At 45.6% G+C, this 27866-nt stretch overlaps 1 protein-coding gene across 1 annotated transcript in view; it reads left to right on the forward strand.

Annotated features, from left to right (window-relative positions):
* TDP1 (tyrosyl-DNA phosphodiesterase 1) overlaps positions 1 to 27866 on the forward strand; it is a 207973-nt gene that overhangs the window by 171563 nt on the left and 8544 nt on the right. The window lies entirely within an intron of this gene.

The raw sequence follows: 27866 nt of genomic DNA on the forward strand, positions 1-27866 counted from the left end.
ATAAATGAACAACGAAAACGAACCTGGCACAAACAACTCTTCCTCTCAGTTTGGGGTCTTTCAGACCTCTCTGACTGGTGACACGCAATAGATTCTGTGAAAGCCGTGGCGTTATGAAAGCGAATTATGCTGAGGACCAATTTTCGGAGTCTGGAGGAAATTGGCATGCATTCTCATTATATTTCAGCATTGTGTTCCTGTGTCGCACAATGCATCACATTTTAAGGTTTCCTCCAGATAGATGAAGATTAGATTACCATCATTTTCTGAAAAGAAAAACACAGAGCTGCTTTGTCAGATTTGTCAAGTTCTAAGAGGATTTTTTTTATATATATGTGTATGAAAGTTAGTTGACAAAGTTATTTTGTGAGCTTTGAACTGACTGGTGTTTTCTTCTCCATATTGATAACATTCATTCAGGTATACTATTCCTTCCTTTTTTCCCTCCTCTTCTCTCCCAACCTCTCATCTCTTTTTCTCTCTCTTCCTCTCCCCTCCTTTTTTCTATCTGCCTCTCACTTTGTCTTCTTTTACTTCTTTTGCCTTCCGCTTCTCTCCTTTTTCCTCCCTGCCTCTCTCTTCCTTGCCTTTTCCTTCATTACCTCTCCCTTCTTTCTTCTCCTCTTCCCGCCTCTCCCTCTCTTCTCTCTTTTTCTCCTCATCCTTCCCTACCCTCCCTCCTCTTATTTCTACCTGCTTCCTTTCCTTTCCTTTTTCCTCCCTGTCCCTCCCTTCCTCAGCTCTCTCTTCCTCGCCTCTCTCTTCCTCGCCTCTCTCTTCCTCGCCTCTCTCTTCCTCGCCTCTCCCTTCCTCGCCTCTCCCGTCCTCGCCTCTCCCGTCCTCGCCTCTCTCTTCCTCGCCTCTCCCTTCCTCGCCTCTCCCTTCCTCGCCTCTCCCTTCCTCGCCTCTCCCTTCCTCGCCTCTCCCTTCCTCGCCTCTCCCTTCCTCGCCTCTCCCTTCCTCGCCTCTCCCGTCCTCGCCTCTCCCGTCCTCGCCTCTCCCGTCCTCGCCTCTCCCATCCTCGCCTCTCCCGTCCTTTCTTCTCCCGTCCTTTCTTCTCCCGTCCTTTCTTCTCCCGTCCTCGTCTCTCCCGTCCTTTCTTCTCCCGTCCTTTCTTCTCCCGTCCTTTCTTCTCCCGTCCTTTCTTCTCCCGTCCTTTCTTCTCCCGTCCTTTCTTCTCCCGTCCTTTCTTCTCCCGTCCTTTCTTCTCCCGTCCTTTCTTCTCCCGTCCTTTCTTCTCCCGTCCTCGCCTCTCCCGTCCTCGCCTCTCCCGCCCTCGCCTCTCCCGCCCTCGCCTCTCCCGTCCTCTCTTCTCCCGTCCTCTCTTCTCCCATCCTCTCTTCTCCCGTTCTCTCTTCTCCCGCCCTCTCTTCTCCCGCCTTCTCCTCTCCCGCCTTCTCCTCTCCCGCCTTCTCCTCTTCCGTCCTCGCCTCTCCCGTCCTTTCTTCTCCCGTCCTCGTCTCTCCCGTCCTTTCTTCTCCCGTCCTTTCTTCTCCCGTCCTCGTCTCTCCCGTCCTTTCTTCTCCCGTCCTTTCTTCTCCCGTCCTTTCTTCTCCCGTCCTTTCTTCTCCCGTCCTTTCTTCTCCCGTCCTTTCTTCTCCCGTCCTTTCTTCTCCCGTCCTTTCTTCTCCCGTCCTTTCTTCTCCCGTCCTTTCTTCTCCCGTCCTTTCTTCTCCCGTCCTTTCTTCTCCCGTCCTTTCTTCTCCCGTCCTCGCCTCTCCCGCCCTCGCCTCTCCCGTCCTCTCTTCTCCCGTCCTCTCTTCTCCCGTCCTCTCTTCTCCCGTCCTCTCTTCTCCCGTCCTCTCTTCTCCCGTCCTCTCTTCTCCCGTCCTCTCTTCTCCCGTCCTCTCTTCTCCCGTCCTCTCTTCTCCCGTCCTCTCTTCTCCCGTCCTCTCTTCTCCCGTCCTCTCTTCTCCCGTCCTCTCTTCTCCCGTCCTCTCTTCTCCCGTTCTCTCTTCTCCCGCCCTCTCTTCTCCCGCCTTCTCCTCTCCCGCCTTCTCCTCTCCCGTCCTCGCCTCTCCCGTCCTTTCTTCTCCCGTCCTCGTCTCTCCCGTCCTTTCTTCTTCCGTCCTCGTTTCTCTCCTCTTCCATCCCCGCCTCACCTTTTTTTCTTCCCTCCCTACTTCTCTTCTCATTTCTACTCCCTTCCTCTTCTATCCTCTCCTTTTCCCTCTCTGCCTCCCACTTCCTCTCCTCTCTCTTACCATCCTTTCCAATTCTTTCCATTCATTGCCCCTCACCTCCTCTTTCTTCCCTATTTCTCCCTTCATCTTCTCTCTTTCTTCTCCTTCTCTACCTCCTCCCTGCTTCTCCCTTCCTTTCATTTTTTCATAAATTTAGGCCAAAATGTATTCTGCTATAAGTCTTTGGTAAAATAAAAATCCCAATAAGTGTATATTAATTGATTTGTGTGAAAGTTATTGCGTCTACAAATATTGATCTATATATTGGAAAATTGATCAGTTCTGATCAAGAGTCCCTAAAATGCCAGGACAGCACAAATACCCCCCAAATGACCCCTTTTTGAAAAGTAGAATGTCTGAGGTAATTAACAAGAGGCATGGCGAGTTTTTGGAAGCTGTATTTTTTTTGGTAAATTTTTTTGAAAATGAAGAAAATAAATACAACTTGGGTTTTTTCCCCACAATTTTTTACATACAGCCACCAATGCAGTATAGTGTCATCATATCAGGGATACTGACTGGTGACCGTATGTAACAAAAAAAAAAATTTACTTAAATTTTCTAAACATTGTTTTAATTTCTTTTTACGTTTTTTTTTTTCTTTTCATATCCTGTCATCAGAGTAGTTCAGTGTTGATTGCTGCCACATTGATAATCATTGTAACAACAAAGCTTTGAACTGTCATAAATGGGTTTTATTCATAACAGCTGTGATTACTATTGTGATTTGTGATTGGCCCACAGCTATCAGATGGTACAGGGTGCTATTATTGACCCAGGTACAATGTGAGCCAATCACAGCATCGACTGTTATAAATGAAACCCATTCATTACAGTTTTGCTGACACTGAGATCGTTACATTGCATAGCGATCATGTGACATTCCGGAAGCTCAGAACGGTTGGTTGTTCCGATCTGCAAACCTCTGGACACTGTGGTCGTGGGAGGGGCACACCAGCGTGCATGTGCTAGGTGACGTACGAGTACATGGCTTGGCCTGCCCATGCCATCCGCCCCCAGTAAATGTACTTTAGGATGACGGGAAGAGTTAATTTGTTTCTATTATACCTACTTAGGGTTCAGCTCTAAAGTAGAACTATAGGCAAAACTTTTTTTTTGAGGGTGGGACCCTCAAACCATGTTTTTTTTTTTTTTGTTTGTTTGCCATCTGTGTCCCATTGGGGAGATTTATCTCCACTTCCTGTCCCAAACAGGAAGTGAGAGGAAATCCCCCTAAAGTAAGGGAATTCCTTGCTCTCCCCCTTCCCCCCACGTCGCCAGAACTAGTGTCCCCATTGGAAGAGTTCACCTCTATTACTTTTCTGTGGACAATCCAAAATGTGGGATTTTCTTTTACTTTTACTTTCAATAACCGTGGTAAACAGGACAGACAGGGAGGGTGAATCTCTCTCTAACAGGGGCACGGACAGAAATTGGTGCTCCGATCTATCTCCACTCTGTCCAAAACTAGAAAAAAAAGTTTTGCCCTTTAGTTATACTTTAAGAACTTCTATCTTGTTAATAAATTTGCCCCCAATAATTGTTTGGTAGGGGCACTGACTGTAATGTCTGACATACATACACCCACCGGCCACTTTATTAGGGACACAGAAGAGGATGAAACAGGAAGGCGCTTCTAAGTGGTGCAGTATATCCAGATGGACTAGTATTCGGCTCCACCTAGTCTTTGGCATCAGTCTTGAAGAAGGAGCTCTGTGCATGCTGCGAAACGCGTCACCGCTTCACGCCCGTTCCACACCCACGTCGCTTCCGGATGCGGTCTCCTGGACAAGCGTGCGTTCCAGCGACCCTGGAACTTGCAGCGGCCATCTTGGACATCCTGTCTTCAGCTCCCCCTGGAGCTACTGGTTGGCACAGCGGGTTCTCGCACGGTGGATAGAGCCCCCGCATCCTGCCGGATTTTACGGAGCCTGTTTTTGCTGCAAGTTTGTAAGTGTTTCTAACTGTTATTAAAGTTCCTCTGGATATACTGCACTTAGAAGCGCCCTCCTTGTTTCATCCTCTTCTACATACAGAGTCTGCATCAACTCCCAGAAGTGCTGCCCAGTGCCTGTGTTCCAGTTCCTCTTCCATCTTTGGCTGACATCTCTCTGTCCACAGCCTCCTCCATTGATGCGCCCTATACACATCCTCTACTTCGGTACACAGCCAATCACTTGACAGCAGCTCAATGCATTTAGGGCTCATGTACGCTGCAGCTGATAAAATCATGTTTAGGAGCTGTTCAGCGGTTTTTTCAACGGCCCCTGAGCTCACCCTAATGTTTTCCTATGTGTCCGTGTACACATCTTCGTTTGCAGTCATATGCAGGCTTTTGGGTTTACAGTCGTTTTTTTCAATGCAGAAAACTTGCGTTCAGCAGACGATTTTATCAGCGTTTCAAATGCAAAACGCTTGTAAGCGCGGCAAATCACATTTCTAAGCGTTTGCGTCTGAAATTGTTTAACTCTTCCAGTTCCCGATGCTGTCCAGAGCCTTTTTTCATCATGAAAAATGCATGCAAAGCGTTTTCAAGGTACTCAGATGGACAAAACACTGAACACAGGATGTTCCTACCAAGCTTGTCACACATTGTAATGACCAATTCGCACCTCAGACCTCTCCCACCCTTGGAAACAAAAGATATGTTAATGACGGTTCACACCTCAGACCTCTCCCACCCTTGGAAACAAAAGATATGTTAATTACCAATTCACACCTCAGACCTCTCCCACCCTTGGAAACAAAAGATATGTTAATGACCAATTCACACCTCAGACCTCTCCCACCCTTGGAAACAAAAGATATGTTAAAGACCAATTCACACCTCAGACCTCTCCCACCCTTGGAAACAAAAGATATGTTAAAGACCAGTTCACACCTCAGACCTCTCCCACCCTGGGAAACAAAAGATATGTTAAAGACCAGTTCACACCTCAGACCTCTCCCACCCTTGGAAACAAAAGATACAGTTGCAAGAAAAAGTATGTGAACCCCTTGGGATTACGTGGAGTTTTGCATGAATTGGGCATAAAATGTGCTCTGAACGTCATCTAAGTCACAACAATAGAAGAACACAGTCTGCTGAACATAATACTACACAAACATTAGATGTTACCATGGTTTAATTGCACATAACATGTAAACATTCACAGTGCAGGGAGGAAAAAGTATGTGAGGCCCTAGCTTAATGACTTCTCCCAGAGCTAATTGGAACCAGGAGTGAGCCAACCTTGACTCCAATCAGTGTGATGATATTGGATGTGTTGCTGACAGCTGTCCTGCCCTTAAAAAACACACCTGTTTTGGGTTTACTGGTTTCAAGAAGCACTGTCTGATGTGAACCATGCCTCGCAGAAAAGAGCTCTCAGAAGACCTACAATCAAGAATTGTTGACTTGCATGAAGCTGGAAAGGGTTACAAAAGTATCTCCTTGAGCCTTGATGTTCATGTGCCCACGGTAAGACAGACTGTCTACAAATGGAGAAAGTTTAGCACTGTTGCTACTCTCCCTAGGCGTGGTCGTCCTGTAAAAATGACTGCAAGAGCACAGCGCAGAATGCTGCATGAGGTAAAGAAGAATCCCAGAGTGTCAGCTAAAGACCTACAGAAATCTCTGGCACATGCTAACATTTTTGTTGACACATCTACAATAAGGAAAACATTAAACAAGAATGGAGTACATGGGAGGACACCACGGAGGAAGCCATTGCTGTCCAAAAAGAATATTGCAGCACGTTTGAAATTTGCAAAAGAGCACCTGGATGTTCCACAGCACTACTGGCAAAATATACTGCGGACAGATGAAACCAAGATTGAGTTGTTTGGGAAGAACACACAACACTATGTGTGGAGAAAAAAAGGCACAGCACACCAACATCAAAACCTCATCCCCACTGTGAAACATGGCGGAGGGAGCATCATGGTTTGGGGCTGCTTTGCTGCCTCAGGGCCTGGATGGATTGTTGTCATTGATGGGAAAATGAATTCCAGAGTTTATCAAGACATTTTGCAGGAAAACGTACGACCATCTGTCCGCCAACTGAAGCTCCGCAGAGGATGGGTGATGCAACAGGACAATGACCCAAAGCATACAAGTAATTCAACAAAACAATGGCTGCAACAGCACAGAATACGCCTTCTGGAGTGGCCCAGTCAGAGTCCTGACCTCAACCCCATTGAAATGCTGTGGCATGACCTTAAGAGAGCGATTCACACCAGACATCCCAAGAATATCGCTACACTGAAACAGTTTTGTGAAGAGGAGTGGTCCAAAATGACTCCAGATCGTTGTGCAGGTCTGATCTGCAACTACAGGAAACGTTTGGTTGAGGTTATTGCTGCCAAAGGAGGGTCAACCAGTTATTAAGTCCAAAGGTTCACATACTTTTTCCTCCCTGCACTGTGAATGTTTACATGTTATGTGCAATTAAACCATGGCAACATCTAATGTTTGTGTAGTATTATGTTCAGCAGACTGTGTTCTTCTATTGTTGTGACTTAGATGACGTTCAGAGCACATTTTATGCCCAATTCATGCAAAACTCCACGTAATCCCAAGGGGTTCACATACTTTTTCTTGCAACTGTATGTTAAAGACCAATTCACACCTCAGACCTCCCTCACCCTTGGAAACAAAAGATATGTTAATGACCATTCACACCTCAAATTCCTCATAAAGACCCCCTGCCAGGTGACCTTAATGACTCCACCAGACACCTTTCCCCTCCCTTGGAAACAAAAGAAATGTTAATGAGGAACTCACCCCTAAGCTAATCTCAACACATACTGCTGTCTCTGCTTCTACTCTCTGTATTACTCTGAAACAGTCTGAAATAGTTAATCATCTACCACTTTTCAGTGCATTCTGGGCATTTGGGAGGTTCTCCTGTGCTTATCTTTTAAAAAGCACTTCTAAATGCAAACGCACATAAATGCGTTATGCAAATGCGGCTAAACAGATGTTTTTTAATCTACCTTTTCCAGCAGTCAGTTTCCATCGTTCAGAAGTGTCCCGTGTACATGGGGCCTTAGGCATCTAGATGTGGTGAAGACAACTTGCTGAAGTTCAAACTGAGCATCAGCATGGGGAAGAAAGGGGATTTAAGTGACTCTGAACGTGTCATGGTTGTTGGTGCCAAACGGACTGGTCTGAGTATTTCAAAAACTGCTGATCTACTGGGATTTTCAGATACAACCATCTCTAGGGTTTACAGAAAATGGTCCAGAAAAAGAGAAAATATCCAGAGAGTGGCAGTTGTGTGGAAGGAAAATGCCTTGTTGATGTCAGAGCAGAATGGGCGGACTGGTTCCAGATGATAGACAACACTAACTCCTGTCAATATGGACCAAAATCTCTGAGGAATGTTTCCAACACCTTGTTGAATCTACGCCACGAAGAATTAAGAAAGTTCTGAAGGCAAAAGGGGGTCCAACCCGGTACTGGCAAGGTGGCAAATGAGTGTATAACTAATATACATTACAAATCTTGATCATGATAAATACGTATAAAAGCTTCCAAGTAAAATGCAACGGTTACAAAAATGATGTTCACATTTAGGCTCCATGTACACGGGACACTTCTGAACGATGGAAACTGCTGGAAAACGCAGGTTAAAAAATATCTGTTTAGCCGCGTTTGCATACCGCGTTTATGAGCGTTTGCGTTTAGAAGCATTTTTTAAAGATAACCTCAGGAGACCTTCCAAATGCCCAGAATGCACTGAAAAACAGTACAAAATTAATTATTTCAGACATTTTGAGAGAAATAGAGTGAGCAGAAGCAGAGAGAGCAGTATGTGTTGAGATTAGCTGTCTTTTTTTTTTTTTTGTGGTGTTTGGATGTTCCGGCTCATTTCTGTGCAGAAATTATTGCAGCAATGTCTAACATATTTTCTTTCATGCGAAACCTCAAAGTATGGTGTACCGGGTCCATCTGAGTACCGGGAAAACGCTTTGCATGCATTTTTCATGATGAAAAAAGGCTCCGGACAGAATCTGGAAATGGAAGAGTTAAAAAATGATCCAAATGCAAACGCTTATAAATGCGGTTAGCCGTGTTTACAAGCGTTTGGCATTTGAAACGCTGATAATATCTACTCCTGAACGCAAGTTTGGTGTGTTAAAAAAAAAAAAAAAAAAAAAGCCTGTAAAGGACGATGTGTACACGGACACATAGGAAAACCTTAGGGAGAGTTCAGGGGCTGCTGAGAAAAACGCAGAAAAGCTAATACAGTTTTATATCTTGTAGGACCCATCTAGGTGTGGTCCAGCACCTTCTATCTCAGCAATGGGCAAACTACGGCCCGGCGGACCTTTTAATCCGGCCCGCGGAGCTAGGCTCCCTCTAGGCTCCTCTCACAGTCCGCCCTGAAGACCTGTGTAGCATGAAAATCTGTCTCCTATGAGGATCTGTCCCCCTCGACGTATCTGCGCATGTGCTGGAGATCGCCAATCGGCTGCTAATGCCTGAAACTGGCACATGCGCAGATACGTCGAGGGGGACAGATCCTCATAGGAGACAGATTTTCATGCTACACCGGAACGACGTGGGAACACGGCGAGAGGAACGCACGGAGCAAAGGTAAGTGAATTGACACAGGGGGGACTTGGGGAATTAATATGGGGGATGAATTAAAATGGGGAATGAATTACTATATGGGGGATGAATTACTATATGGGGGATGAATTACTATGGGGGATGAATTACTATGGGGGATGAATTACTATATGGGGGATGAATTACTATATGGGGGATGAATTACTATGGGGGATGAATTACTATATGGGGGATGAATTACTATATGGGGGATGAATTACTATATGGGGGATGAATTACTATATGGGGGATGTATTACTATATGTAGGATGAATTACTATATGGGGGATGAATTACTATATGGGGGATGAATTACTATATGGGGGGATGAATTACTACAGGGGGGATGAATTACTATATGGGGGATGAATTACTATATGGGGGATGAATTACTATATGGGGGATGAATTACTACAGGGGGGATGAATTACTACAGGGGGGATGAATTACTATATGGGGGATGAATTACTATATGGGGGATGAATTACTATATGGGGGATGAATTACTATATGGGGGATTAATTACTATATGGGGGATGAATTACTATGGGGGATGAATTACTATATGGGGGATGAATTACTATATGGGGGATTTATTACTATGCTTACTATGGGGGAATATTACTATACTTACTATGGATGACACATACACATCATTCATCTACTCTTGGTCCGGCCCCCGGGTCCAATATAAGAACCCATTGCGGCCCTCAAGTCAAAAAGTTTGCCCACCCCTGTTCTATCTCTAACTCTCATATTTAGGCTCCATGTACACGGGACGTTTGGAAAACACTTCTGAATGATGTAAACTAACTGCTGGAAAATGCAGGTTAAAAAAAATATCCGCGTTTGCATACCGCGTTTATGTGTGTTTTGCGTTTAGAAGCGTTTTTTAAAGATAATATCAGGAGACCTTCTGAAATGCCCAGAATACACTGAAAAACAGTACAAATTTAACTATTTCACACATTTTGAGAAGAATAGAGAGAGCAGAAGCAGGGAGAGCAGTATGTGTTGAGATTCGCTGTCTTTTCTGGTTGTATTCACTGAGCAGAATGCGGCGCGTTCTACCATTTTTTCCTTCACGCGAAACCTGGAACTGACTGCGCTGGTGTGCCGGGTCCATTTGAACACATGGAAAACGCTTTGAATGCATTTCTGATGATGAAAAAAGGCTCCAGACAGCATCTGGATATGAAACCGTTAAAAAAACGCTTTTAAACGCAAACAGTTATAAACGCGGTTAGCCACGTTTACAATCGTTTGAAACGCTGATCAAATCTACTCCTGAGCGCAAGTTTGGTGCGTTAAAAAAAAAAAAAACCTGTAAACTCAACTGCCTGTAAACGACGATGTGTACAGTGGGGATCAAAAGTTTGGGCACCCCAGCTAAAAATTTGTATTAATGTGCATAAAGAAGCCAAGGAAAGATGGAAAAATCTCCCAAAGGCATCAAATTACAGATTAGACATTCTTATAATATGTCAACAAAAGTTAGATTTTATTTCCATCATTTACACTTTCAAAATAACAGAAAACAAAAAAATGGCGTCTGCAAAAGTTTGGGCACCCTGCAGAATTTATAGCATGCACTGCCCCCTTTGCCAAGCTGAGACCTGCCAGTGTCATGGATTGTTGTCAATCATCGTCTGGGAAGACCAGGTGATGTCAATCTCAAAGGTTTTAAATGCCCAGACTCATCTGACCTTGCCCCAACAATCAGCACCATGGGTTCTTCTAAGCAGTTGTCTAGAAAACTGAAACTGAAAATAGTTGACGCTCACAAAGCTGGAGAAGGCTATAAGAAGATAGCAAAGCGTTTTCAGATGTCAATATCCTCTGTTCGGAATGTAATTAAGAAATGGCAGTCATCAGGAACAGTGGAAGTTAAAGCAAGATCTGGAAGACCAAGAAAAATATCAGACAGAACAGCTCGCAGGATTGTGAGAAAAACAATTCAAAACCCACGTTTGACTGCACGATCCCTCCAGAAAGATCTGGCAGACACTGGAGTTGTGGTCACTATTCCACTATAAAGAGATACTTGTACAAATATGGTCTTCATGGAAGAGTCATCAGAAGAAAACCTCTTCTACGTCCTCACCACAAAAATCATCGTTTGAACTTTGCAAATGAACATATAGACAAGCCTGATGCATTTTGGAAACAAGTTCTGTGGACCGATGAGGTTAAAATTGAACTTTTTGGCCGGAATGAGCAAAGGTACGTTTGGAGAAGAAGGGGCACAGAATTGAATGAAAAGAACCTCTGTCCAACTGTGAAGCATGGGGTTGGATCAATCATGCTTTGGGGTTGTGTTGCAGCCAGTGGCACAGGGAACATCTCACGAGTAGAAGGAAAAATGGATTCAATAAAATTTCAGCAAATTTTGGATGGTAACTTGATGCCATCTGTGAAAAAGCTGAAGTTAAAGAGAGGATGGCTTCTACAAATGGATAATGATCCTAAACACACCTCGAAATCCACGGGGGATTACATCAAGAGGCGTAAACTGAAGGTTTTGCCATGGCCTTCACAATCTCCTGACCTCAACATCATTGAAAATCTATGGATAGACCTTAAAAGAGCCGTGCGTGACAGACAGCCCAGAAATCTCAAAGAACTGGAAGACTTTTGTAAGGAAGAATGGGCAAAGATACCTCAAACAAGAATTGAAAGACTCTTGGCTGGCTACAAAAAGCGTTTACAAGCTGTGATACTTGCCAAAGGGGGCAGTACAAGATATTAACTCTGCAGGGGGCCCAAACTTTTGCAGACGCCATTTTTTTGTTTTTTGCTATTTTGAAAGTGTAAATGATGGAAATAAAATCTAACTTTTGTTGACATATTATAAGAATGTCTAATCTGTAATTTGATGCCTTTTGGAGATCTTTCCATCTTTCCTTGGCTTCTTTATGCACATTAATACACATTTTTAGCTGGGGTGCCCAAACTTTCCATCCCCACTGTACGTGGACACATAGGAGAACATTAGGGAGAGTTCAGGGGCTGCTGAAAAAAACGCAGAAAAGCTCCTAAACGTGAGTCTATCAGCTGCAGTGTACATGGAGCCTTAACTATACAACAAGAACCTGATATGTACTAAATATACTCTGTAGTTTCCCCTTGTATATGAATCAGAATGCGACTTTGTTATGGGTTCTGTATGCCACCCGGTCTGATCTATTCTGCATCTTCCTCTCTGGCCTGTGGCTATCCTGTGAGATGAGGAAGGATATGATGTACATTGTTCATAGGAGGCTGTACTCTTATGTCAGCAGAGAATGTCATCTTCGCTATTCCTGTTAATTCCGCTCTTTCTGTAGTCTCTAAGTACTTCATTTAAAAGCAATTTCCTGTTATCCGAGGGTCCATACAGCGCTCGCTGTCCTCCCTGGAGTGTCTGGCTCCATAGTGCAGAAGAGAGGCAGTTGAGGGTTTGGAGCAGGACCATGAATAAGGGGGTACCACCAGTCCTCCTATACGGGGCCCAGGCCAGCTGGGTGAAATGGATGTGGGCAGGGAGGGTGCAGGGGGGGGGGGGGCAACTACTAGAACCAATCCCCTGTATGGCTCTCTCTGCTGCAACTGAAAGCTGGCTTCTTCTCCTCTCCCTCTCTCTGGTTTTCAGCTGCCATACAGGGGATCGGTTCCAGTAATTGTCCCACCCACCATGCCGATCACCCTCCCTGTGCAGATCTGATTCACCTAGCTGCCTGGGCCCCCACAGTGCCGGCTTCCCTCCTCTCCTCTCCACTGCAAGCACACAATAGGATTCTTCAGGATGGGGAGTGGGGGAAGGGTCTGGTAAATAGGTTACATTAACCAGCCCTTTCCTTTCTCGAATGAACACAATGAGTGATCGGTACCGATCTCTTACTGTGTTCATTCATAACTAAATGAAGACATTAGATATCCGGTGTTCCCTTCAAGTATTCCCCAATTGCACTTAAACACTTTTCACCCCCAAAAAGTGCATCAACATAATATCTATAATGTGCTAATACATAAATAATAATGTCCAAAATAATTAAAAAATAAAATAAATGTCCGCAGTAAGTAAATAAATAAGCAGAAGTTCTCTAGATAGACAGTCTGTAACAAAACTTCCAGCAGGATGTAGGTCCAATATATACGGAGATTGTACCTCAAAGGAAGAGAAAAACTCACATGGTGTAATACCATAGACGCATATTAAAGTATTCAAAAAAAAGGGGGGGAGGTGCAGCGCTATACAAAACAACAGACATTAATAAAATGAAAAGTCAAACATATAATGAATAGTGACTGTGTGCAAATAAAACCGGTAAGCTGCACCCCTATGAGTACGAGCCTTTGCTCGAAACGCGTCAGTGAAAGCTACAGTAGGTTGGACGCCACGCCGCCGGCGCCACGAGGGGCCCCGGCGGCCATCTTTGTTTACATCTGGGTCAGTCATTTTTATGATTGAGATGTTTCTGCTATCCTGTGCCTGTATACTAAATAAAATACCTCAAGGATATTACACTATGTGGCCTTCTCTGTTTATTTGAGCTCTGGTGAAAACCAGCCAGATCTACAGAGCAGCCGCATCTATCCGAGTGCCAGGCAGCAAGAGCCACATGACCAGATCTGACCAGACCAATTTGATGACACCAGAGGTCCAGTGATTTGATATACAAATGCGCATAAAGATTACGTATCTGGTGAGTGCGCAATCCTTTTATTATTTATCACCTGGCTGTTCCAATCATTGGATGTCTGAGGATCATCCTGGATCTTAAGAGCACCCCTTCATTGGACTCTTTTATTTATTTATCTTGCACCTCTTTCACTTTATAGCCACCATCTAGTGGCTTTATTTTATTTGCACACAGTCACTATTCATTATATGTTTGACTTTTAATTTTATTAATGTCTGTTGTTTTGTATAGCGCTGCACCTCCCCCCTTTTTTTGAGTATCTACGTTTCAGAAGGTTGTATATGGTGCCTTTTTTGGTGTACAGCTGCTGTGTATTTGTTCAAGCGCTCACTAAACTCTGCTTTTTTGATTGTTTACATATAAAGTATTATTCGCATGTGAACATGGCTACAACACACGTGGTAACCCATACAAGTGCGTGTAAAGTGAGCCGTGTAAAACGCTATAGACACTCTGTGTGCAAAACTGTGAACACGTGTCCACTTCTGAGTGTCAGGATTAAACACCCGTACAGAATACAGATAAAAGCAGCACCAGTAGAAACCCATCCCGAGACAGCCGTACAGGACAGAGACAGAGACAGCCGTACAGTACAGAGACAGAGACAGCCGTACAGTACAGAGACAGAGACAGCCGTACAGTACAGAGACAGAGACAGCCGTACAGTACAGAGACAGCCGTACAGGACAGAGACAGAGACAGCCGTACAGTACAGAGACAGCCGTACAGTACAGAGACAGCCGTACAGGACAGAGACAGCCGTACAGGACAGAGACAGCCGTACAGTACAGTACAGAGACAGCAGTACAGAGACAGAGACAGCCGTACAGTACAGAGACAGCCGTACAGTACAGAGACAGAGACAGCCGTACAGTACAGAGACAGAGACAGCCGTACAGTACAGAGACAGAGACAGCCGTACAGTACAGAGACAGCCGTACAGGACAGAGACAGCCGTACAGGACAGAGACAGCCGTACAGTACAGTACAGAGACAGCAGTACAGAGACAGAGACAGCCGTACAGTACAGAGACAGCCGTACAGTACAGAGACAGAGACAGCCGTACAGTACAGAGACAGCCGTACAGTACAGTACAGAGACAGCAGTACAGAGACAGAGACAGCCGTACAGTACATAACTAAAGCCTAGAAAACTGTTGAGTTTTGTTTTGAAGGGGGCCCTATCAGGTTTGGCTGTATGGGGCCCCGTGGTATCTAACAGCAGCCCTGGTTTGGAGAGTTGGGTTCCAGTTAGAGACGTGGGTTCTAAAGAGTAGACATCATGAAAGAACATGTATAGAGTGAAAGAGGGTGCCAAGCCATAGTTATCAGTCAGTATTATTTTCATGTATTGCAATAGTCAGTGCATTTTGGGGGTTGCACAAAAATGACTCCTCATCCGGGCTTAGAGGAGCTTGCTGCAGTCAATGATCCAGCAGCCCTGCCATTTCACTCTACACCAGGGGTGTCAAACTCAGTCAAGGGCCTCCAAAGGACCAGTTGTATCTGTAAGACCAGATATCCAGAACACTCCCCCCCAACCTCCCCCCCCCTTACATCGGATGTCAAAAACTCCTCCACCTTGAGAAGTCAAGAGTCCCCCACCCTCCCTTATATCACAGTGCACCCACTTATCTTGTACTGCTGCCAGGAAGAAGCTGCAGGGCTGAGAAACAGTAAGTGCAGGGTCTGGAGGAGGACCAGAGGAGGGCTGGAGACAGCTCCTGGAGTCTGCAGGAGGAATTCTGTCCTCTCTGCTGCCAGCTGCTGAGACAGGGGGGCAGAGACGCTCCTCTCCACGGCTGCACGTAGAAGCACAGGATCTGGCAGAGGAGTTCTGTCCTCCTCTTTGCTGCCGACTGCTGAGACAGGGGGGCAGAGACGCTCCTCTCCATGGCTGCACATAGAAGCACAGGATCTGGCAGAGGAGTTCAGTACTCCTCTCTGCTGCCGACTGCTGAAACAATGTAGGGACAAGGGGGGTGTCACAGCTGCAAAAGAAGCGCGAGGGGCACATGAAATGGCTTGGCAGGGCGGATTCGGCCTACAGGCCATGTGTTTGACACAAGTGCTCTACACAAAGTGTCTTTCCTGAGGGACCTATCATGGCTCTTCCAAGCACTAGTGAGCTGCCACAATGCAATACTCATACCATCCAATCAGAATCCTCTCTGAGCTTGGAGTCCAGGGTTCCAACATTGCAATTTCTCAACAAATTAATTGGTTGTATGTAACTTGGGACCATAGGAGACTGACTGCACAAAACGTCCATCAATTCTCCCTTCAACATGTTTGTCAGAGGATAGACCTATGGTCACATTAAGAATGTTTAACCCCCCTGGAGGTATTACCGAGTGTAGCTCGGGGTAAAATGTCAGTACCAAAAGCGGTAACCCCCCCCCTGAGCTACACTCGGGCTTACCATGCGGCGCTGCATAGGGAGTCCCTGCAGCACTTACCTTGTCCTTCGCTCCTGCGATGTGTCCCCTGCAGCGTCCCCGGCCATCTCCTCCGGCCGATTCTGGCATCTGGCTTCTGTGTTCCGGTCCCTGTGACGTCAGGACGTACGGGCACGGCCGGCAGCAGGAATTTTAAAATTTTAAAAAATTTCATTTTTTTCCAAACAAATTTTGCATAGTATAACATTCCTGTATCAAACCATTTCACATACATTTTGTCCCGAGTGCTTTGTCCGGCGCCCTGCCTGCATTTTTACTGTTCTTTCTGCCTGGAAACTGAGAAACGTCCATGGCGTCCAAAAAGCGTCCCTTTAGGTCAGACGCGGTTTTAGACCGGCTAGAGAACAGCGATAGTAAATCAGAACCACTTGCAGAATTGAGTGATAATGATTGGTGGGGGAAATTCCTCATCAGACACTGAAAACGATTCTGCGACTGAGCTCAGCGATGTGCGAACTTGGCGCTCTATTTCACATTTCAGTGTTTTTGGTTTGATTATATTATTGAATTAAATTTATTATATTATCATTTTTTATGAATATTTATTATATTATAATTTATGATTTCGTGTTTCAAATTTTATCCTCCCCGGGATGTTTACTAGACTCTTGTCCGGACAGATTTCAGTGAGTTATTCCTAAAAATTACAGCCTACAATAAAAAAATACATATTTCCATGCAAAAAAATGTACCACTTTCAGCACCAAAAATCTGAAATAATCAGACCGCCAGGGAGGTTAAATTCACTTACTGTTGATTGACTCCCTTGGAAGTCTGTTCTAAGGCTCGGTTCACGTCTGTGCTGGTGGTGCTGCTGCTGATCCACACGAAAATCCGTGCAGCCGCACCACCCGCACAGAGGAATGCGGACCCCCGGCAGGTGCCATTCGTTCTAATGGCATGCCACCCACACTGGAAAACACAGCCGTACTGGGAACCAAGGTTCCCGTGTGGGTTGTGTTTTCTGAAGAAGTGCATGCGTGTCACAGGGCATGGGAGTCCATTCAAATGACTGGGTTCTCGTGCCCGCGCAAAACGCGACCCGCACAGCCGCATAGATGTGAACCAGGAGGAAGTGTTCATTGCTCTTACGGTAAATTGTTACCCTTGATCTTCCTTCTGCTAGTCTGAGGTCATGTCTTCATGTCCTTGATCTCAACTTTACACTAAAAAAAAAAAAAATACTGCATCCTGAATGTTGTTCGCCCCCTGAAAGTATTTAGAGGTTTCCGGTCTGTGGTGTGGTGGACCAAATGATCCTGAGGAGCTGATCAGGGGTCTCTAAAAAAGCTGAGAAAAGCTACTAAAAAAGAAAAGTGAGGGAGGTGGGAGAGCCCTTATAGTGTTGTAGATTAATTCAGAAACAAGGATAAAATGTTTCTAAACAATAAAAGGAAAAAAAAGTCAAATAGACTCATAACTGTTGAGGTTGCGGTCACCCAACAAAGGAAGGACCATACGGCCTTCCTAGTGGATGGAGAAAACCTGTCTCCACGCAGGGTAGTCGCTCTCTAAGCCTCAGCCATTCCCATTCTGCGTGCTCTGTGGGGTTCTCAGATGAATGAAGAAATTGGTAGGAATAGTCAGTGCAAATAAATCCGTTGGTAATTCGATTGACAAAGGTGCCTGATGTGGTTGTACAAAGGATAGGCACATGTCGTCTGCCTTAATAAAACATTGAATTACTTCATTTCACTGAATAAAATGCATTTTGTGAGTTTAAATTGCAACTTCCTCAATTGAAGGTGATAAAATTGGTGTCTGTCATTAGCTGGTAGTGTGTTCCACCTGTGAACTATTCTTTATTGACCACCCGGTGAAGAGTAGAGTTTGTTGCAGGGAGGTCATCCAGGTGGATCACATCTAGAAGCTGCTTCTTATCTAAGGGTTGTAAATATTAGGTTCCTGCAATCTTTCCTCACATGTTTTATCCCTCAGACTTTTCACCCTTTTTAGTTGCCCCCGTCTCTGGACTCGTTCTATCTTGTCAATATACTAAAAATCCATACAGTAGAATCGGGACCTCCTTCCTCCTGCTGGTGACCCCTCTAGTGATATAAAGATCTATATAGAGGAATCAGGACCTCCTTCCTCCTGCCGGGTGACCCCTCTAGTGATATAAAGATCTATATAGAGAAATCGGGACCTCCTGCCGGTGACCCCTCTAGTGATAGGATCTATATAGAGGAATCAGGACCTCCTTCCTCCTGCCGGTGACCCCTCTAGTGATAGGATCTATATAGAGGAATCGGGACCTCCTTCCTCCTGCCGGTGACCCCTCTAGTGATATAAAGATTTATATAGAGGAATCAGGACCTCCTTCCTCCCCCCGGTGACCCCTCTAGTGATATAAAGATCTATATAGAGGAATCAGGACCTCCTTCCTCCTGCCGGTGACCCCTCTAGTGATATAAAGATCTATATAGAGGAATCAGGACCTCCTTCCTCCTGCCGGTGACCCCTCTAGTGATATAAAGATCTATATAGAGGAATCAGGACCTCCTTCCTCCTGCCGGTGACCCCTCTAGTGATATAAAGATCTACATAGAGGAATCAGGACCTCCTTCCTCCTGCCGGTGACCCCTCTAGTGATAGGATCTATATAGAGGAATCAGGACCTCCTTCCTCCTGCCGGTGACCCCTCTAGTGATAGGATCTCTATAGAGGAATCAGGACCTCCTTCCTCCTGCCGGTGACCCCTCTAGTGATATAAAGATCTATATAGAGAGGAATCAGGACCTCCTTCCTCCTGCCGATGACCACTCTAGTGATATAAAGATCTATATAGAGGAATCAGGACCTCCTTCCTCCTGCCGGTGACCCCTCTAGTGATATAAAGATCTATATAGAGGAATCAGGACCTCCTTCCTCCTGCCGGTGACCCCTCTAGTGATATAAAGATCTACATAGAGGAATCAGGACCTCCTTCCTCCTGCCGGTGACCCCTCTAGTGATAGGATCTATATAGAGGAATCAGGACCTCCTTCCTCCTGCCGGTGACCCCTCTAGTGATAGGATCTCTATAGAGGAATCAGGACCTCCTTCCTCCTGCCGGTGACCCCTCTAGTGATATAAAGATCTATATAGAGAGGAATCAGGACCTCCTTCCTCCTGCCGATGACCACTCTAGTGATATAAAGATCTATATAGAGGAATCAGGACCTCCTTCCTCCTGCCGGTGACCACTCTAGTGATCTAACAATCTATATAGAAGAACCAGGACCTGGTAGGACAGGGTCCTGTACACAGCTTTCTGAATACATCACAGCACCCTGCCTCAGTACTCCTCACAAAAACCCTCAGTCCTGATGCAAGTAGTGGGCTGGCTCTTAGGAGGGGTTATAATCAGGGGTGTCAAACTTCATTTCAATTGCATTATGGTTGCCCTCAAAGGGTCGGTTGTATCAGTAAGACTAGATGCCCAGAGCACCCCCCCCCCCCATTACATTAGATGTCAAGAATCTCACACTCTCCCTAACATCATCGTGCACCCCCTTTGGGAACAGAGCTGGAAGTGCAGGGTCTGGAGGAGGACCAGAGGCGTAGTGGAGTCAGATACCAGAGTCTGCTGAATGCTGAGACCAGGGGAGGTAGAGATGAAGGGGTGCTGCAGCTGCACTGAGAGGTGCAGAATTTTGCAGGGAAGTTCTATTCTCCTCTTTGTTGCCAACTGCTGACAAAGGGGGGGGGGGAGAAGGAGGCAGAGACAAGGCGGTACCTGCAAAAGAGGTGCAAGGGACACATGAAATGGCCTGGAGGACCAGATTCGGCCCACGGGCCTTGTGTTTGACACCTGTGGTCTAGATAGTGATGAATGTCTTCTAGCCAGGAAATGAGGCTGAGCTCTATCTGACTTGCTGCAGCTTCTATTGCACATTGTGAGAAGCTCACAGTGTGCAGTGACAGTGGAGTAAGCCATTTTAGTACAGGAAGAGAGGAGCCGGTACAACCATGCAGGACTGAAGGTAAGGCTGGAGTTCAGTCCTAAAATGCCTGACAGGTTCTCTTGAATGTTCATGCAGCAATGCCCCCCAGCCCCTGCCTTTGTCTCTTCCTTTAGTGGCATCCTTCCATTTAATGTTCACCTCACCAGTGAAGGACGAGTAATTGGAGGCTGTGGGAGGAAAATCACAATGAAAATGGTGTGAGACAATGTGAATTGTGGCCTTTATCTCTCCTTGACTCATCAGTCTGACAGGCGTTCATTGGAGATGGGATTTTCCCGCGGGGACATTGTCTGCGTGTACATGCAATACCCCAATCTCCTGTACAGTGTTCATGTCATATGTTCTACATCCCTGTTATTTCTCCTAGGCTGCCTCTTCCTCCTCCTCTGACCTTTTCTATGATTCCACTAGTCACACTCCGAGCCAATGTTAAGAGTACCGTCTGTCATAATGTGACAGAGAGGTGCGAAGTCGTGCCGTAATGTAAATGGCCTTGTGATTACCATATGGAAATACACATCTTGATTCACACCAAGAGATTGCAGTGCAGCGTCCCGCTGTGATTGGACTGCAATCATCGCACTGCGTGCAAAGCAAAGGTCTGACCTGTTGGATCCTGTTAATAACACCGTCTGGCATGGCTTATAGGAAACCACTTGTAGACTTCAGACGGAACGTGCCGGCTTTGTGGTCAATACCACAGGTAATTTGTTGGGAAGAAGGGTTTCTTGACTGTGGGGATTGTTTGTTTTTTTTTTCAAGAGGTCTCAGATTTGTAAAATATTCATGGAAGGTTCCAGATGATATCGGAAACTATGATTCCAGGTAAAGGAAATATCACCATAATTACATATGTGAGGTGGTTCATTCAATGAAACAAATGATAAGAATGGCCAGAGAAGAAACAACTGTGAAAATTGTACTGACCCCTTACATTGGTGGTCAGTGTAGAAGTGACCCTTTACATTGGTGGTCAGTGTAGAAGTGACCCTTTACATTTGTGGTCAGTGTAGAAGTGACCCTTTACATTGGTGACCAGTGTAGAAGTGACCCCTTACATTGGTAACCAGTGTAGGAGTGACCCCTTACATTGGTGGTCAGTGTAGAAGTGACCCTTTACATTGGTGGTCAGTGTAGAAGTGACCCTTTACATTGGTGATCAGTGTAGAAGTGACCCCTTACATTGGTGACCAGTGTAGAAGTGACCCCTTACATTGGTGACCAGTGTAGAAGTGACCCCTTACATTGGCGGTCAGTGTAGAAGTGACCCCTTACATTGGCGACCAGTGTAGAAGTGACCCCTTACATTGGTGACCAGTGTAGAAGTGACCCTTTACATTGGCGATCAGTGTAGAAGTGACCCCTTACGTTTGGTGACCAGTGTAGAAGTGACCCCTTACATTGGTGATCAGTGTAGAAGTCACCCTTTACATTGGTGACCAGTGTAGAAGTGACCCCTTACATTGGTGATCAGAGTAGAAGTGACCCCTTACATTGGTGACCAGTGTAGAAGTGACCCCTTACATTGGTGATCAGTGTAGAAGTGACCCTTTACATTGGTGATCAGTGTAGAAGTGACCCCTTACATTGGTGATCAGTGTAGAAGTGACCCTTTACATTGGTGGTCAGTGTAGAAGTGACCCCGTACATTGGTGGTCAGTGTAGAAGTGACCCTTTACATTGGTGGTCAGTGTAGAAGTGACCCTTTACATTGGTGGTCAGTGTAGAAGTGACCCTTTACATTGGTGGTCAGTGTAGAAGTGACCCTTTACATTGGTGACCAGTGTAGAAGTGACCCCTTACATTGGTGACCAGTGTAGAAGTGACCCCTTACATTGGTGACCAGTGTAGAAGTGACCCCTTACATTGGTGACCAGTGTAGAAGTGACCCCTTACATTGGTGACCAGTGTAGAAGTGACCCTTTACATTGGTGGTCAGTGTAGAAGTGACCCTTTACATTGGTGGTCAGAGTAGAAGTGACCCCTTACATTGGTGGTCAGTCTAGAAGTGACCCCTTACATTGGTGATCAGTGTAGAAGTGACCCTTTACATTGGTGGTCAGTGTAGAAGTGACCCCTTACATTGGTGACCAGTGTAGAAGTGACCCCTTACATTGGTGACCAGTGTAGAAGTGACCCTTTACATTGGTGGTCAGTGTAGAAGTGACCCTTTACATTGATGACCAATGTAGCAGTGACCCCTTACATTGGCGGTCAGTGTAGCAGTGACCCCTTACATTGGCGGTCAGTGTAGAAGTGACCCTTTACATTGGTGATCAGTGCAGAAGTGACCCCGTACATTGGTGATCAGTGTAGAAGTGACCCCGTACATTGGTGATCAGTGTAGAAGTGACCCCGTACATTGGTGTTCAGTGTAGAAGTGACCCCTTACATTGGTGATCAGTGTAGAAGTGACCCTTTACATTGGTGATCAGTGTAGAAGTGACCCCGTACATTGGTGGTCAGTGTAGAAGTGACCCCTTACATTGGTGATCAGTGTAGAAGTGACCCTTTACATTGGTGATCAGTGTAGAAGTGACCCCTTACATTGGTGATCAGTGTAGAAGTGACCCCTTACATTGGTGGTCAGTGTAGAAGTGACCCCTTACAATGGTAGTCAGTGGAAAAGTGACCCTTTACATTGGTGATCAGTGAAAAAGTGACCCTTTACATTGGCAATCAGTGTAGAAGTGACCCCTTACATTGATGATCAGTGTAGAAGTGACCCCTTACATTGGTGATCAGTGAAAAAGTGACCCTTTACATTGGCAATCAGTGTAGAAGTGACCCCTTACATTGATGATCAGTGTAGAAATGACCCCTTACATTGGTGATCAGTGTAGAAGTGACCCCTTACATTGGTGACCCGTGTAGAAGTGACCCTTTACATTGGCGGTCAGTGGAAATGTGACCCTTTACATTGGCGATCAGTGTAGAAGTGACCCTTTACATTGGCGACCAGTGTAGAAGTGACCCCTTACATTGGTGACCAGTGTAGAAGTGACCCCTTACATTGGTGACCAGTGTAGAAGTGACCCCTTACATTGGTGACCAGTGTAGAAGTGACCCTTTACATTGGTGGTCAGTGTAGAAGTGACCCTTTACATTGGTGGTCAGTGTAGAAGTGACCCCTTACATTGGTGGTCAGTGTAGAAGTGACCCCTTACAATGGTGGTCAGTGGAAAAGTGACCCTTTACATTGGTGATCAGTGAAAAAGTGACCCTTTACATTGGCAATCGGTGTAGAAGGGATCACATGCATGGTGGTCAGTGGAAAAGTGACCCTTTACAATGGCGATCGGCCTAGAAGGGATCACATACATTGGTAGTCAGTGGAGATGTGGCCCGTTACATTGATGGTCAGTGCAGAAGTGATCCCATACGAGACAATTTAATTCCTGGAATGCCCACGGCGTAGCGCTATGGTGGTGAGTCACACAGCCATTTGCACTGGAGCATGCTCTAACTCACACTCGCCTGAGTCGCAGATCATTGGATTCAGTCTTTACAGGGTAGTAGAAGAAATAACATGCGTGTGTTACCCTGTTGGCAGAAAATAAGTGACAGAGCAGCGAATTACCATCAAATTTTGCGGGAAAATTGGCAAAAGTGAGAGCAAAGCTTTAGCTCTGTTACAGCAGGCTTATGTGAACACTCCATGAAGAAATCAAGTGTTTTTTAAAGACATAGGTTGTTTACGGAGGGACGGAATGATGTCCACGATGATGCAATGGTCAACCAGCACTGTTACTTGGAAATTCTGAAAAGGTTAAGGGAATCTGGAGGAAAAGACTGGAACTCTGGCCTGACAAGTGGATTCTCCACCACGACAGTGCTCCTGCACATACGTTAACTGTTCTCGAGTTCCTGGCCCCGAAATTCATTCCAAAATTTGACCAACCACCCCTTTCCCCTGACTTGGCACCCTGCCACTTTTGGCTGTTTCCAAAATTTAAAAATGTCTTAAAAGGACACATATATGATGACATTCCGGACATCCAACGCGCGCCGCTACAGAGATACTGCGCGCATGTTCCGGAAAACAAATAACAGGGATGTTTCCAGCAGTGGCACAGCCGTTTAGAAAAGTGCTTTGCTTCACAAGAATATTGACATCAGCCACTACTGTATAGGTAAGAAAACATCATTTTTTTTTTTTTCTTTCTTTTACAGTCTATTCTGGAAATAAATTGTCACACCTCGTACATTGGTGGTTATTGGGGACTTGACCCTTTACATTGGTCGTTGTGTAGAGTGACCCCTTACATTGGTGGTTATGTAGAGTGACCCCTTACATTGGTGATAAGTGATCAATGTAGAATTGACTCTACATTGTTGGTCAGTGTAGAAGTGACCCCTTACATTGGTGGTCAGTAGTGAAGTCCTCCTTTATATGGTAGCCGGTGGAGAAGTGGCCCCTTAAGTTGGTGGTTGGTGTGAAAGTGACACCTTAGATTGGTGATCAATGTAGAAGTAACTACATTGTTGGTCAGTGTAGAAGTGACCCCTTACATTGATGACCCCTTACATTGGTGGTTATTGGGGACTTGACCCTTTACATTGGTGGTTATGTAGAGTGACCCCTTACATTGGTGATCCCTTACATTGGTGGTCAGTAGTGAAGTCCTCCTTTACATGGTAGCCGGTGGAGAAGTGGCCCCTTACGTTTGTGGTTGGTGTGAAAGTGACACCTTAGATTGGTGATCAATGTAAAAGTGACTACATTGTTGGTCAGTGTAGAAGTGACCCCTTACATTGATGACCCCTTACATTGGTGGTTATTGGGGACTTGACCCTTTACATTGGTGGTTATGTAGAGTGACCCCTTACATTGGTGATCCCTTACATTGGTGGTCAGTAGTGAAGTCCTCCTTTACATGGTAGCCGTTGGAGAAGTGGCCCCTTACGTTTGTGGTTGGTGTGAAAGTGACACCTTAGATTGGTGATCAGTGTAGACGTGACTACATTGTTGGTCAGTGTAAAAGTGACTGTAAGGGAACCGGACCCCAACTGCACTAGGGTATTTCCGTTAGACTCTCGCTTCCCTGTCTGAACACCATCCACGGACCCCACCACTGATCATACAGGAAATAGACAGCACCAGACTCTTCTTAAGACAGGAAGTCAACTGCTTTATTTTAACACAAACACAGGATATATAGCCAGGGCGGGGAAATACAACCAGGAACAGGATACACATCAGCAGGCCGTCCCATCAGGGGGAAGGGCAGCCGGAAACACATCAGCAGGTTGTCCCATCAGGGGGAAGGGCTGCTGGTAACACCCTCCACCAAACCAAGACACACAATAGAACAAAGGGATAACCAGATGGCAGTAGACAATACAGGTACACATACATCCCATAATAGTTTGGTGGCCAGCAAGACACAATAGAACAATGGGATGCAGCACATGGCAGTGATCAGTGGACATTCCACCCTGTACCCCTAACAGGCACAGGGTGGCTTACACATAAGAGGAACATGAGATGATACAGGGGTCCCCCCCACCTCCAAAAGTCACTTCCGTCACAGTGACCCCTTACATTGATGATCCCTTACATTGGTGGTCAGTAGTGAAGTCCTCCTTTACATGGTAGCCAGTGGAGAAGTGGCCCCTTACGTTGGTGTGGAAGTGACACCTTAGATTGGTTGCCAGTGTTCTATGTTTTTATCACTCCTATATTTTATTATCCACTAGTTGTTCTGATAGACTTGGCTTTTATTTTTATCACAAATCTTCTGCACTGATTGGTTCCCTTAAATATCTCGTGTGTGTGGTCTTATGATGGGTCCTTTGTAAAGCCAGCAGCTTGGGATTACTATCTAGTGCGGATACACTGATCAGCCATAACTTTATGACCACAAACAGGCTACGGGAATAGCATTGATTATGAAAGTGGGTGGGATATATCAGGCAGCAAGTGAACACGTTGTCCCTGTGCTGAAAGCAGAAACAAATGGGCAAGTGTAAAGATTTGAGGGACTTTGAAAAGGGCCAAATTGTATTGATTAGATGACTGGATTAGAGCAACTCCAAAACTGCAGCTCTTGTGGGATGTTTCCGCTCTGCAGTGGTCAGGACCGACCAAAAATGGTCCAAGGAAGGAAAACTGTCCAACTGGTCAAAGGTTCATGGACGTCCTTGGCTCATTGATGCACATGGGGAGCGAAGGGTGGCTTGTGTAGTCCGATCCAATAGAACAGCTACTGGAACTCAAATGCAGAAAAAGTGAATGCTGGTTCTGATAGGAATGTGTCAGAACAGACACAGCATCACAGTTTGTTGTGTATGGAGCGGTGTTGTGTATGGAGCGGTGTAGCCTCAGATCAGTCAGGATCTCCTTGCAGACCCATGTCCACAACCAAAAGCACCTACAATGGGCACGTGAGCATCAGAACTAAACCATGGATCAATGGAAGAAGGTGGCCTGGTCTGATGAATTCAAGAATGGTTTGAGGAACACAATGAGTTTGAGGTGTGGACTTGGCGTCTAAATTCTCCAGGTCTGCATCCAATCGCGCATCTGTGGGATGTTCTGGAAGAACAAATGTTCATCTGTGGGATGTTCTGGAAGCATCTGTGGGATGTTCTGGAAGAACAAATGTTCATCTGTGGGATGTTCTGGAAGAACAAATGTTCATCTGTGGGATGTTCTGGGATGTTCTGCAAGCATCTGTGGGATGTTCTGGAAGAACAAATGTTCATCTGTGGGATGTTCTGGAAGCATCTGTGGGGTGTTCTGGAAGAACAAGGTGTTCATCTGTGGGGTGTTCTGGAAGAACAAGTGTTCATCTGTGGGGTGTTCTGGAAGAACAAGTGTTCATCTGGGGGATGTTCTGGAAGAACAAGTGTTCATCTGGGGGATGTTCTGGAAGAACAAGTATTCATCTGTGGGATGTTCTGGGATCATCTGTGGGATGTTCTGGAAGAACAAGTGTTCATCTGTGGGATGTTCTGGAAGAACAAGTGTTCATCTGTGGGATGTTCTGGAAGAACAAGTGTTCATCTGTGGGGTGTTCTGGAAGAACAAGTGTTCATCTGGGGGATGTTCTGGAAGAACAAGTGTTCATCTGGGGGATGTTCTGGAAGAACAAGTGTTCATCTGTGGGATGTTCTGGGATGATCTGGAAGCATCTGTGTGATGTTCTGGAAGAACAAGTGTTCATCTGTGGGGTGTTCTGGAAGAACAAGTGTTCATCTGGGGGGTGTTCTGGAAGAACAAGTGTTCATCTGGGGGATGTTCTGGAAGAACAAGTGTTCATCTGTGGGATGTTCTGGGATGATCTGGAAGCATCTGTGGGATGTTCTGGAAGAACAAGTGTTTATCTGTGGGGTGTTCTGGAAGCATCTGTGGGATGTTCTGGAAGAACAAATGTTCATCTGTGGGATGTTCTGGGATGTTCTGGAAGCATCTGTGGGGTGTTCTGGAAGAACAAGGTGTTCATCTGTGGGATGTTTTGGAAGAACAAGTGTTCATCTGTGGGATGTTCTGGAAGAACAAGTGTTCATCTGTGGGGTGTTCTGGAAGAACAAGTGTTCATCTGGGGGATGTTCTGGAAGAACAAGTGTTCATCTGGGGGATGTTCTGGAAGAACAAGTGTTCATCTGTGGGATGTTCTGGGATCATCTGTGGGATGTTCTGGAAGAACAAGTGTTCATCTGTGGGATGTTCTGGAAGAACAAGTGTTCATCTGTGGGATGTTCTGGAAGAACAAGTGTTCATCTGTGGGATGTTCTGGAAGAACAAGTGTTCGTCTGTGGGATGTTCTGGAAGAACAAGTGTTCATCTGTGGGGTGTTCTGGAAGAACAAGTGTTCATCTGTGGGATGTTCTGGGATGATCTGGAAGCATCTGTGTGATGTTCTGGAAGAACAAGTGTTCATCTGGGGGGTGTTCTGGAAGAACAAGTGTTCATCTGGGGGGTGTTCTGGAAGAACAAGTGTTCATCTGGGGGGTGTTCTGGGATGATCTGGAAGCATCTGTGGGATGTTCTG

This window comes from Staurois parvus, unplaced genomic scaffold (genome assembly GCF_062004578.1).
Source record: "Staurois parvus isolate SC_StPar_1 unplaced genomic scaffold, SC_StPar_1.0 ptg001362l, whole genome shotgun sequence".
Lineage (NCBI taxonomy): Eukaryota > Metazoa > Chordata > Amphibia > Anura > Ranidae > Staurois > Staurois parvus.